Source organism: Pelophylax lessonae, assembly GCF_965119305.1.
Source record: "Pelophylax lessonae genome assembly, chromosome: 1".
NCBI lineage: Eukaryota > Metazoa > Chordata > Amphibia > Anura > Ranidae > Pelophylax > Pelophylax lessonae.
This window is the reverse complement of record NC_138768.1, coordinates 313174051-313184384: the sequence shown is the minus strand read 5'-3', so window position 1 is coordinate 313184384 and position 10334 is coordinate 313174051.

The window sequence follows — 10334 nt, the reverse complement described above, 5'->3', positions numbered from 1 at the left end:
GCTGGTGACTGTCAGTCATCGACTCTCCGCTCCCCGGCGCGCTCACTGGAGAACTGGACTGTGGAGGGGGTGGGAGTGGCTGGCTCAGGCTCTCAGTGGCTTGCTAAGATGCTGAGCTGGGTGACGGTCCAAGCATGTGGGTGGATCCCGACTTTATTGTTGCAATCATGCCCAAGCCTGGACCGACTCTGTGACATCAGCTGACAGTGAGAAGTACAGCCACAGCCAACAAGCTTTAGCTTGACTTTCTCGTTTAATGAATACAGAAATGCATCTGTTTGGCTTTTATGTCAGCCTAGAGGTCAGTTTTAGGAAACTGGTGTGTTATCCAAAAAAAATTCAGTTGTTAAGTGCATTGGGGTTTATTTTATGCCTGGCTTTTAATATCTCATTATTCTATGAATGCGTTTTAAGTGTCTGTGCCAAAAAGCTGATACCAAGCATGATGAGACATAAGGACCCCCAGGCTGCAGTGTACTGTGGGAATGGCACACCTGTTATTGAGACATACAGGTTTGTCAAGTAGGAGACACAAGAGAGATGGCAATCTGTGTGCGAAAATGTGATCGGAATACTCCCCACCATGAAAGAGAGCAGTTAGGTCAAGGCCTTCAAGAGACAGCTCGGCACAGGCATATCTTTGTCCCAGCTCACTCTGTCACTTTCACAGATTCCTTGGCAGAAAGTGCTCTGTGTTCTGCCAGTGTATCCACTCCTCTTAAACATATAGGGCTCGCCTTTCACTGCACACTTTGCAATTCCCTATAACTGAGTGCAGCTCTGTTCTGTACTGCTATGCCAACATGGATTCAATCTGTTCATTATATGTCTACCGAAACAAATTGCACAATTATTTAGACATGTGTTTTCGGAAATCCTATAGCAAGGCTTGTGGCCTGCATGGAAAATGTTGAGACAAATAAACAAGAACATGATCAAGATGTAATCTTTAAGATCTTCTTAAACTACAACATGGTTGTTTTGATCACATTCAAAGTGTTCATGTCACAGAGGAACTGATTATATAAAGAAAATATATGCATAGGCAGAGCAACTTAAGCCTCATACACGCTACTAGTTTTTTTTTTTTTTTTTTCGTTCAACCCAGAAGATTAAATGAATGTCAACAGTGAGTGAGTACAGTGATCTCCCCTGCTGTGCTATTGTGTTCTGAGAGAGAGACGCCCCCCCCCCCCCGGGGGAAGCCCCCCCCCCCCCCTGGCCAGAACAATCCAGAATCCAGTCAGCACTCTCAACCATTGGCTAAGAACACAGATTGGGAGCTTTTTGGTCATGACCCTTCGAAAGACGGGCCGAATGTTGGTCGGTTTCTATTGAACCAGCCGCTGCCGCCCGACAGTCCCCCGGGGTGTATGGGGCTTTGAAGGTGACATTTGGCAATTTTTACCTGTAGTTACATTGGTCCAGATTTTACCAATCTAAGTATGTATGTGCCATATCTGAATGATTTCCCCGGAAGCTGAAAATCACTGAAGTAGACTCCACTGATCTCCACTTGCTTTGGAGTCATGTGCCAAATGACTGACCTGCTGTTTACTGAATGCAGGAGATCGTTTGCTTGGCAGAGGCGCCATTGAGAGAATACTTTGCTTTTTGTCAATAAATGCAAAGCATTCTCTGACTGGGCAAGGTGGAGATTGTGATGGTGTAACGCTCCTGCGTTTCTTATATGGTGTGGATTTTCAGCTGCAGAAATAGTTCCACGTCAGTAGTCATGTAAGAGATATGCTGAGATACCATTCCCAACCTCAATGACTCATCATGTGTGGAAGGTCTTATTTCAGCCAGTAAATACACACAATTAGCAAGCTGGTTCCTAGAGTGACTTTATGTATGTGGTAACACAATGATGAAGGTTGAGGGATAGGTTAAGTGGAGGTGGTAGGTGATAGACACTTGAAGGTGAGACAGTAGCAGATGGATGCAGGAAGGGTTAGCAATGTTGTATGGTAGCAGATGACAGAATAGCAGGTGGACATACAAAAGAGATCAACCCAGTGCAGAAAAGTAGCAGTAGTCTCAAGAGCTAGCAATCTAGTTATGCAGATGTGATAAACAGTCTTTACTATGCAGAGCTAGATAGTGTAAGCTTAGTATAAGTTTATAGAGAATTCCCCTGCAGGGTACTTAGCACTATTAGCGATACAGCCGAAGGGTGGTTCAGGAGAGGCGGATGATCCAGTAGCGGGATACAGGGATCAGCGCAGCGAGGTTCCGTCAGCGAGGTAAGCTTGCAAGCATGGAAGCTTCAAGCAAGGTTAGCATCCAGGTAAGGGTGTTTGAACGAACACATGTGAGTGAGAACCGGCGATTTAAATAGCCATCTAGTCCGGCGCTGGGTGATGACAGCTCCAGTCTTAAAGGTGTGTGCGCACCTTTCCAAAAGTAAATGGTGGGGCGCATACACTTGTGGAAAGTGTAATTTAGGGTACCAAAGGTACCGGAACATTACAGATGGCAACACTCTGCTTATTCTCCTCATCTAGTTGGGGAACGCTTTGCATTTATTGACGCTCATGCCGAGCGAAAATCCTCCTGTGTTCACAATGCAGCACTTAAAGTGTTACTAAACCCACAACAGTAAAATCTGTCTGTAGATGCAGAATAGCATGCTTGGTTATACTCACTGTGTAACTTAACTGATTAATCCTCTGCATTGTGTAAAAAGGCTGTAGGATTCTGTAGGCACAGATCCTCCCCCTCCTGCACATTCACTCTGGACAAGTCCAGATAAGACACAGTAAGTGTAGTTCAGTTGCACATGCTCAGTTTGGTCTCTATTGCTCAGAGAACACTTCCAGGTTTGAGCTCAGCTATTCAGGTCATATGGTGTTAACATCACACGTGTGGGCGTGTATACAGATCCTAAATGACAGTCCTGTCCCTCCCTCCTCCTCCATGCCCAGTAACTAGAAAAAGAACACAATGGGTGGGATGTCACATCTTGATTGATGGATGATCCGCCTCCCATAAAAACATGAGGACACAGGATATGCAGGGTTTTAAGAGGTAGTGAAATCTCCTCGTACATGAACACTCTGGACTCGAGCGGACCCTGCAGAGTATCACGTGACCGCGGTATACAGAGCAGCTAACAAGGTACAATTTCTCACAAATTGAGTACATCCCTCTCATTTTTGTAAATATTTTATTATATCTTTTCATGTGACAACACTGAAGAAATGACACTCTGCTACTATGTAATGTAGTGAGTGTACAGCTTGTATAAAAGTGTAAATTTGCTATCCCCTCAAAATAACTCAACACAAAGTCATTAATGTCTAAACTACTGGCAACAAAAGTGAGTACACCCCTAAGTAAAAATGTCCAAATTGGGCCCAATTAGCCATTTTCCCTCCCCGGTGTCATGTGACTCATTAGTGTTACCAGGTCTCAGGTGTGAATAGGGAGCAGGTGTGTTAAATTTGTTGTTATCGCTCTTACTCTCTCATACTGGTCACTGGAAGTTCAACATGGCACCTCATGGCAAAGAATTCTCTGAGGATCTGAAAAAAAAAAAGAAATGTTGCTCTACAGAAAGAGGGCCTAGGCTATAAGAAGATTGCCAAGACCCTGAAACTGAGCTTCAGCACAGTGGCCAAAACCATACAGCGGTTTAACAGGACAGGTTCAACTCAGAACAGGCCTCGCTATGGTCGACCAAACAAGTTGTGTGCATTGCACATGCAATCCAGAGGTTGTCTTTGGGAAATAGACATATGGATGCTGGGTTGAAGGGGTGGGGGGGGGGGGGGTCAGCTTTCCAGTGCTCAGACCATATGCCGCACACTGCATCAAATTTGTCTGCATGGCTGTGGTCCCAAAAGGAAGCCTCTTCTAAAAATGATGCACAAGAAAGCCAACAAACAGTTTGCTGAAGACAAGCAGACTAAGGACATGGATTACTGGAAATAAACTTACTTGGTTCAGATGGTGTCAAGCGTGTGTGGCGGCAACCAGGGGAGGAGTATAAAGTCAAGTGTGTCTTGCCTACAGTCAAGCATGGTGGTGGGAGTGTCATGGTCTGGGGCTGCATGAGTGCTGCCGGCATTGGGAAGCTACAGTTCATTGAGGGAACCATGAATGCCAACATGTCCTGTGACATACTGAAGAAGAGCATGATCCCCTCCCTTTAGAGACTGGGCCGCAGGGCAGTATTCCAACATGATAACGACCCCAAACACACCTCCAAGACAATCACTGCCTTGCTAAAGAAGCTGAGGGGAAAGGTGATGGACTGGCCAAGCATATCTTCAGAACTAAACCCTATTGAGCATCTCTGGGGCATTCTCAAACGGAAGATAAAGGAGCGTAAGGTCTCTAACATTAACCAGCTCCGTGATGTCATCATGGAGGAGTGGAAGAGGACTCCAGTGGCAACCTGTGAAGCTCTGGTGAACTCCTTGCCCAAGAGGGTTAAGGCAGTGCTGGGAAATAATGGTGGCCACCCAAAATATTGACACTTTGGGCCCAATTTGGACATTTTAACTTAGGGGTGTACTCACTTTTGTCGCCAGCGGTTTAGACATTAATGGCTGTGTGTTGAGTTCTTTTGAGGGGACAGCAAATTTACACTATCACTGTACACTCACTACTTTACATTGTAGCAAAGTGTCATTTTTTTTTAGTGTTGTCACATGAAAAGTTATAATAAAATAATTACAAAAATGTGAGGGGTGTGCTCACTTTTGTGAGATACTGTATATAGCTGCAGTATTTTAATGTAAAAAGATTATTTTTTAAGCTGTGGGTAGTGCGGGAGGGGGGTGCTGATGAACATTTTTTATATTATTGGATTTAGTAACACTTTAAGGCCTCATTTAGACATATGTGGTTTAGCCCCCAAATGCCCCCCTTTAAGCTGCAATAGGGAGCGGGTGGGAGTGTTTACATGCTGTGGTCATGATGCTTTGTGCCCAGGGAAAAAACTACCTGACTTGTAGCGATCTCTGGGTGGAGGGCCTTGGGGGAGCTACTAATGAGAATGCAGACTACAGCTTAAAGTAGAACTTCACTTTCTCAATCAACGCTAACTATTTTTAATCCTTATGCTGCTAGCATTAGTAAATAGAAAGGAAAGTATACCCTATTTAATTGTTTGAAACAGTTTCCTTTTATATTTCTTCAGTCCCTTCTTGGATTCCAGTCCTAGGAAAAATTATATCATACATCCAAGGAGCCATCAGGATGGGAGGAGGGGTCTGCATGCCTGAGCTAAGGGCTGACGGATTCCAGGAAGTGAATGCTACAGGAATCACCTGCTTTTACTCAAGATGGCTGCAGTCAGAAATGCTAGGGGGTGTTTTTCAAAGTGATTTCTCAGAAAAATAAAGAATGGAAATATGTATGGATGGATGAGTTTGCTTTTAATATTAAAAATGAATGAAATAGGATTTTTTGGTTTGTGATGCTCAGATGCAGCGTAGTTCCTCTTTCCCAGGTATATCTTTGCAATTGGTATTACATGCCCTTTCATATGCAGGTATGCATATTACTTTTTTGTGTTATGAAATATGACCAGGGCATCCAGGGTTTAGATGTACTAATACATGATACCTTAATATTTGTATAATACCATTCATTCCTATGAGCCTGAAAATGTATGTTACTGTACCCAAAACCCTGCCTGTAACCCTAAAACACAACACTGCAGAGCGCCAACGTGCATAGGCTTGCCAGGAGAACATGTAGGTCATAAACTTTCATAAAGAAAAATATACAGATGTCAACAGGTCCTCGAATGTGGAGCCAACACAGCACAGGAAAAACACACCACTAGGCATGCCATCTGGCTAAATGCAATTCGCATACATCCAGTTCCATTGAGGACCTTAGCATTAGAAAAGTATGCTGATGGCTCCGTTTGGCACTATTGGGTACTAGATTTAAAATAGACAAAATCAAAAATCCAAAGTCAGGTATACGTTTATGAACACAGTTAAGCTTATTTTCAGCAGAAAGCTCCTGTAAAAAGGGCTGCCCCTGGACCTTAGGGATATTTTTATTGCAATCCTAAACACTCCACTGCTACCACCTATTCCTCTTCTGTTGTCCCCCTAAAAGTCCCTTCATTGGTCTTCTTGTGGTACTAGCACAGAAAATTTAGCATCAGCAATATTGTAAAAGTGAAGCTCTCAATATCGGCCATGTTGTAAAAAAAGAAGTCTTGACCTGGCCACACACATGACAATCTAGTTGTACAGTCAACATAATATATACCAACAACTATGAAGTGCAAGACCATACAGTGCCTTGGAAATGTATTCATACCCCTTGCAATTTTCCACATGTTTTCATGTTACAACCAAAAAACATAAATGTGTTTTATTGGGAATGTATGTGATAGACCAACACAAAGTGGCACAGTAATTGTGAAGTGGAAGGAAAATGATAAATGGTTTTCAAATTTTTTTATAAATAAATATCTGAAAAGTGTGGCATGCTTTTGTATTCAGCCCCCTTTACTCTGATACCCCTAGCTAATATCTAGTGGAACCAATTGTCTTCAGAAGTCACCTAATTATGAAATAGAGTCCACCTGTAATTTAATCTCAGTATAAATACAGCTGTTCTGTGAAGCCCTCAGAGGTTTGTTCAAGAACCTTAGTGAACAAACAGCATCATGAAGGCCAAGGAACACACCAGACAGGTCAGGAATAAAGTTGTCGAAGTTTAAAGCAAGGTTAGGTTATAAAAAATATCCAAAGCTTTGAACATCTCACAGAGCACTGTTTAATCCATCATCTGAAAATGGAAAGAGTATTGGACAACTGCAAACCTACCAAAACATGGCCGTCCACCTAAACTGACAGGCTGGGCAAGGAGAGCATTAATTGGAGAAGCGGCCAAGAAGCCCAGGGTAACTCTGGAGGAGCTGCAGAGATCCACAGCTCAGGTGGGAGAATCTGTCCACAGCACAACTATTAGTCGTGCACTCTACAAATCTGGCCTTTATGGAAGAGTGGCAAGAAGAAAGCCATTGTAGAAAGAAAGCTATAAGAAGTCCCGTTTGCAGCTTGCGAGAAGCCATGTGGGGGACACAGCAAACATGTGGAAGAAGGTGCTCTGGTCAGATGAGACCAAATTTTAACTCTTTGGCCTAAAAGCAAAACATTATGAGTGGGGGAAAACGAACACTGAACATCACCCTGAACACACCATTTCCACTGTGGAACATGGTGGTGGCAGCATCATGTTGTGGGGATGCTTTTCTTCAGCAGGGACAGGGAAGCTGGTCAGAGTTGATGGAAGATGGATGGAGCCAAATTCAGGGCAATCTTAGAAGAAAACCCGTTAGAGTCTGAAAAAGACTTGAGACTGGAGCGAAGGTTCCCCTTCCAGCAGGACAACGACCCTAAACATACAGCCAGAGCTACAACGAAATAATTTAGATCAAAGCCTATTCATGTGTTAGAATGGCCCAGTTAAAGTCCAGACCTAAATCCAATTTAGAATCTGTGGCAAGACTTGAAAATTGCTCTTTACAGAAACACTCTATCCAATCTGACAAGGGCAAATATTTCACTCTCTTGATGTGAAAAGTTGGTAGAGACATACCCAAAAAGACTTGCAGCTGTAATCAGGGGAGGACTGGGAAGGGGGGCAGGGTGGAAATTGCCCCCTAGGCCACTCTGATGCCAGTTAAAAAGGCCACACTAAGGGCTGGATTAATGTAGGGGCCAGACACTGTATACAGCTGCCGGTCACCGCTACACAATGTTTTATTTCCAGATCTGTAGCGGAGCGGTATGAGTGTGCAGAGCACGCTCCTGCATCTGGCCAGCACAATACTAGCACAGTCACTTCTCTGTCAGGCAGAGTGATCTCTGCCCGACAGGAGCTTCCTAGGCCCCGCCTGGTGTGATGTCCTGTATTTTTGTTAAACCTCTTTTGTTGCTATTAACAATAAATTATGTTACCACATTGCATCATGATTGTCTTGCTTCATAACATCAATATCTGTTATAAAACCAGGTGGGCATGGATGGTGAGCTGATTCAATGGTTCAATGGGCCACTTGAATGGACTTGCCCCCAAGGCCTTAGGCTGCCAGCCCTCCCCTGGCTGTAATTGCAGCTAAAGGTGGTTCTACAAAGTACTGACTCAGGGGGCTGAATACAAATGCACGCCACACTTTTCACATATTCATTTGTAAAAAATAGTGAAAACCATTTATCATTTTCTGTGCACTTCACAATTATGTTCCAGTTTTTGTTGGTCTATCACATAAAATACCAATAAAATGTATGTTTTCAGACAAAATGTGGAAAATTTCAAGGGGTATAAATACTTTTTCAAGGCACTGTACCTGTTTTAATTATATTGTTTAAATAAAGCCTCATATTACGTAGATGTTGGTATCTAGGCCTATCCCTCTAGGTAAGACATCGTTCAACCAGATAGTACCATATTTGGTAAGTCTAAAGATGCACACATACTGGCTTTTCAAATTACCAGATATTACCTTAGAAGTTGGATAACTGCTTTTGAGCTGGAACCCATTTTTCTGTAGTAAAATAGTCAATTTTTTGCAGATTATGGTCACCATTGGTCTTCTTTTTTCGGCATTGTCCCCAGTTGCCCAGCTGTAATGGGTACACATTGCACCGTGCAAGTGTCAACCGTAAAGATATCACCACAACCAGCTGACCTGTGGGCTGAACACGAGAAATCGAACAAGTTCCTTCATCCACACAATACATAGTGAATTCATGTATTCTGGCAGCCACTAGCGCCAGCTATCAGATTATATGAACAGTGCCTGCAGCAGTGCCAGGTGCTGTTCACCTGGCATATTTCGGCCCACCTCCCTTGCTGAAAGAGTTGAGTAATCAACTTTATTGAGCCAGTAAGGCCACCCACTCTTAGAATTTCTGTTGATTCTTCTGAATTGGATGAACTTCTACCAGTGTATGGCCATCTTTTTTTGCTCCTGACCCCTACAGCCTGTGATTTGTGTACTCCTGACTCCTGCACTGCATGCATTACTTACTCCTGACCCCTGTGCTCTATGAATTACACACTCTTGATCCCTGCACTCTGTACATTAGACTTACCTATAACCAATTGTTCCAGAGCGTGTTAAAAATGGGATGTGTGATTTTGTGAGTGTGGCATGGTTTTATGGGTGTGTGGAGAAAAGTTGGTGTGATCACTTGGGTGTCCCCAAATTTAATTTTGAAAATCTGATAACCTTTTTACGGAGGTCTAAACATTAGACCAAAAAGAGGGACAATTGAAAAAGAAAAAATGACAGTTGGGAGCTATGCCATTGCATATGCACAGTGTGTTCCATATCATCAGTGGCAAGACTGAAACAAAAAAAGGGCTAGCGGTACAGTGGCCTTTTTTCAACTCTTGCTTAGGCATCAGCAGGAGTTGCTGTGAAAAGTACAACTCTAAGGCTGCATTCACATGTCAGCGTATTGATCGCGGGCAGAATCACCGCGATTCCGCCCGCGATCCGGAAATAATTGCAAATCGCGGGACGCATGTGCGTTGCCCGTGATTTGCAATAGCGCCCCAAAAGCTGTGCGTGTTGCCGCGATTTCCGCCTGCCGAATCGCGGTAACATCGCGCAAAAAAAATCGCGGGACACATTACGCTCCAAAGAAGCTCTTGCACTTTTTTGGGTGTAATGCGCCCCGCAATTTTTTTTCGCGCGATGTTACCGTGATTCGGCAGGCAGAAATCGCGGCAACATCGCACAGCTTTTGGGGCGCTATTGCAAATCACGGGCAACGCACATGCGTCCCGCGATTTGCAATGATTTCCGGATCGCGGGCGGAATCGCGGTGATTCTGCCCACGATCAATACGCTGACATGTGAATGCAGCCTTACAGGTTCCACCCAACTTCAGCCATACCAAACATGGTGACCCATAAAATGAAATAAAATATATGCTACAAGGTCCCACAAAATTGGTCAAACACAACTAGGTAAGAACAGTATGGGTTAGAGAGGACAGAAAACAAGGGGGATTGGAACAAGGCAGACATGGGCAAAAAAGATACACAAACAAGACAGAAAAAGGATTTAAGGAAGGATTGACACCCCTCTTTAAGTAAGTTACCATTTTATAAGAAGCCATGGTCCAGTTTGGGGATGCACTGTACATCAATGCCACCCAGTGATGCCAGTTGTACTAGTCTGACAAATTAAATTTGGCCTGTTTTCACTAACTGTTTTTGTAAATGTCATTGCAGCCATTGAACATATTTCTTCATTGAAGTGGTTGTAAAGGCTGAAAGTTTTTTTTACCTTCGTGCATTCCATTCGGCTCACCCCACAGCCCCCCCAATACTCACCTGAC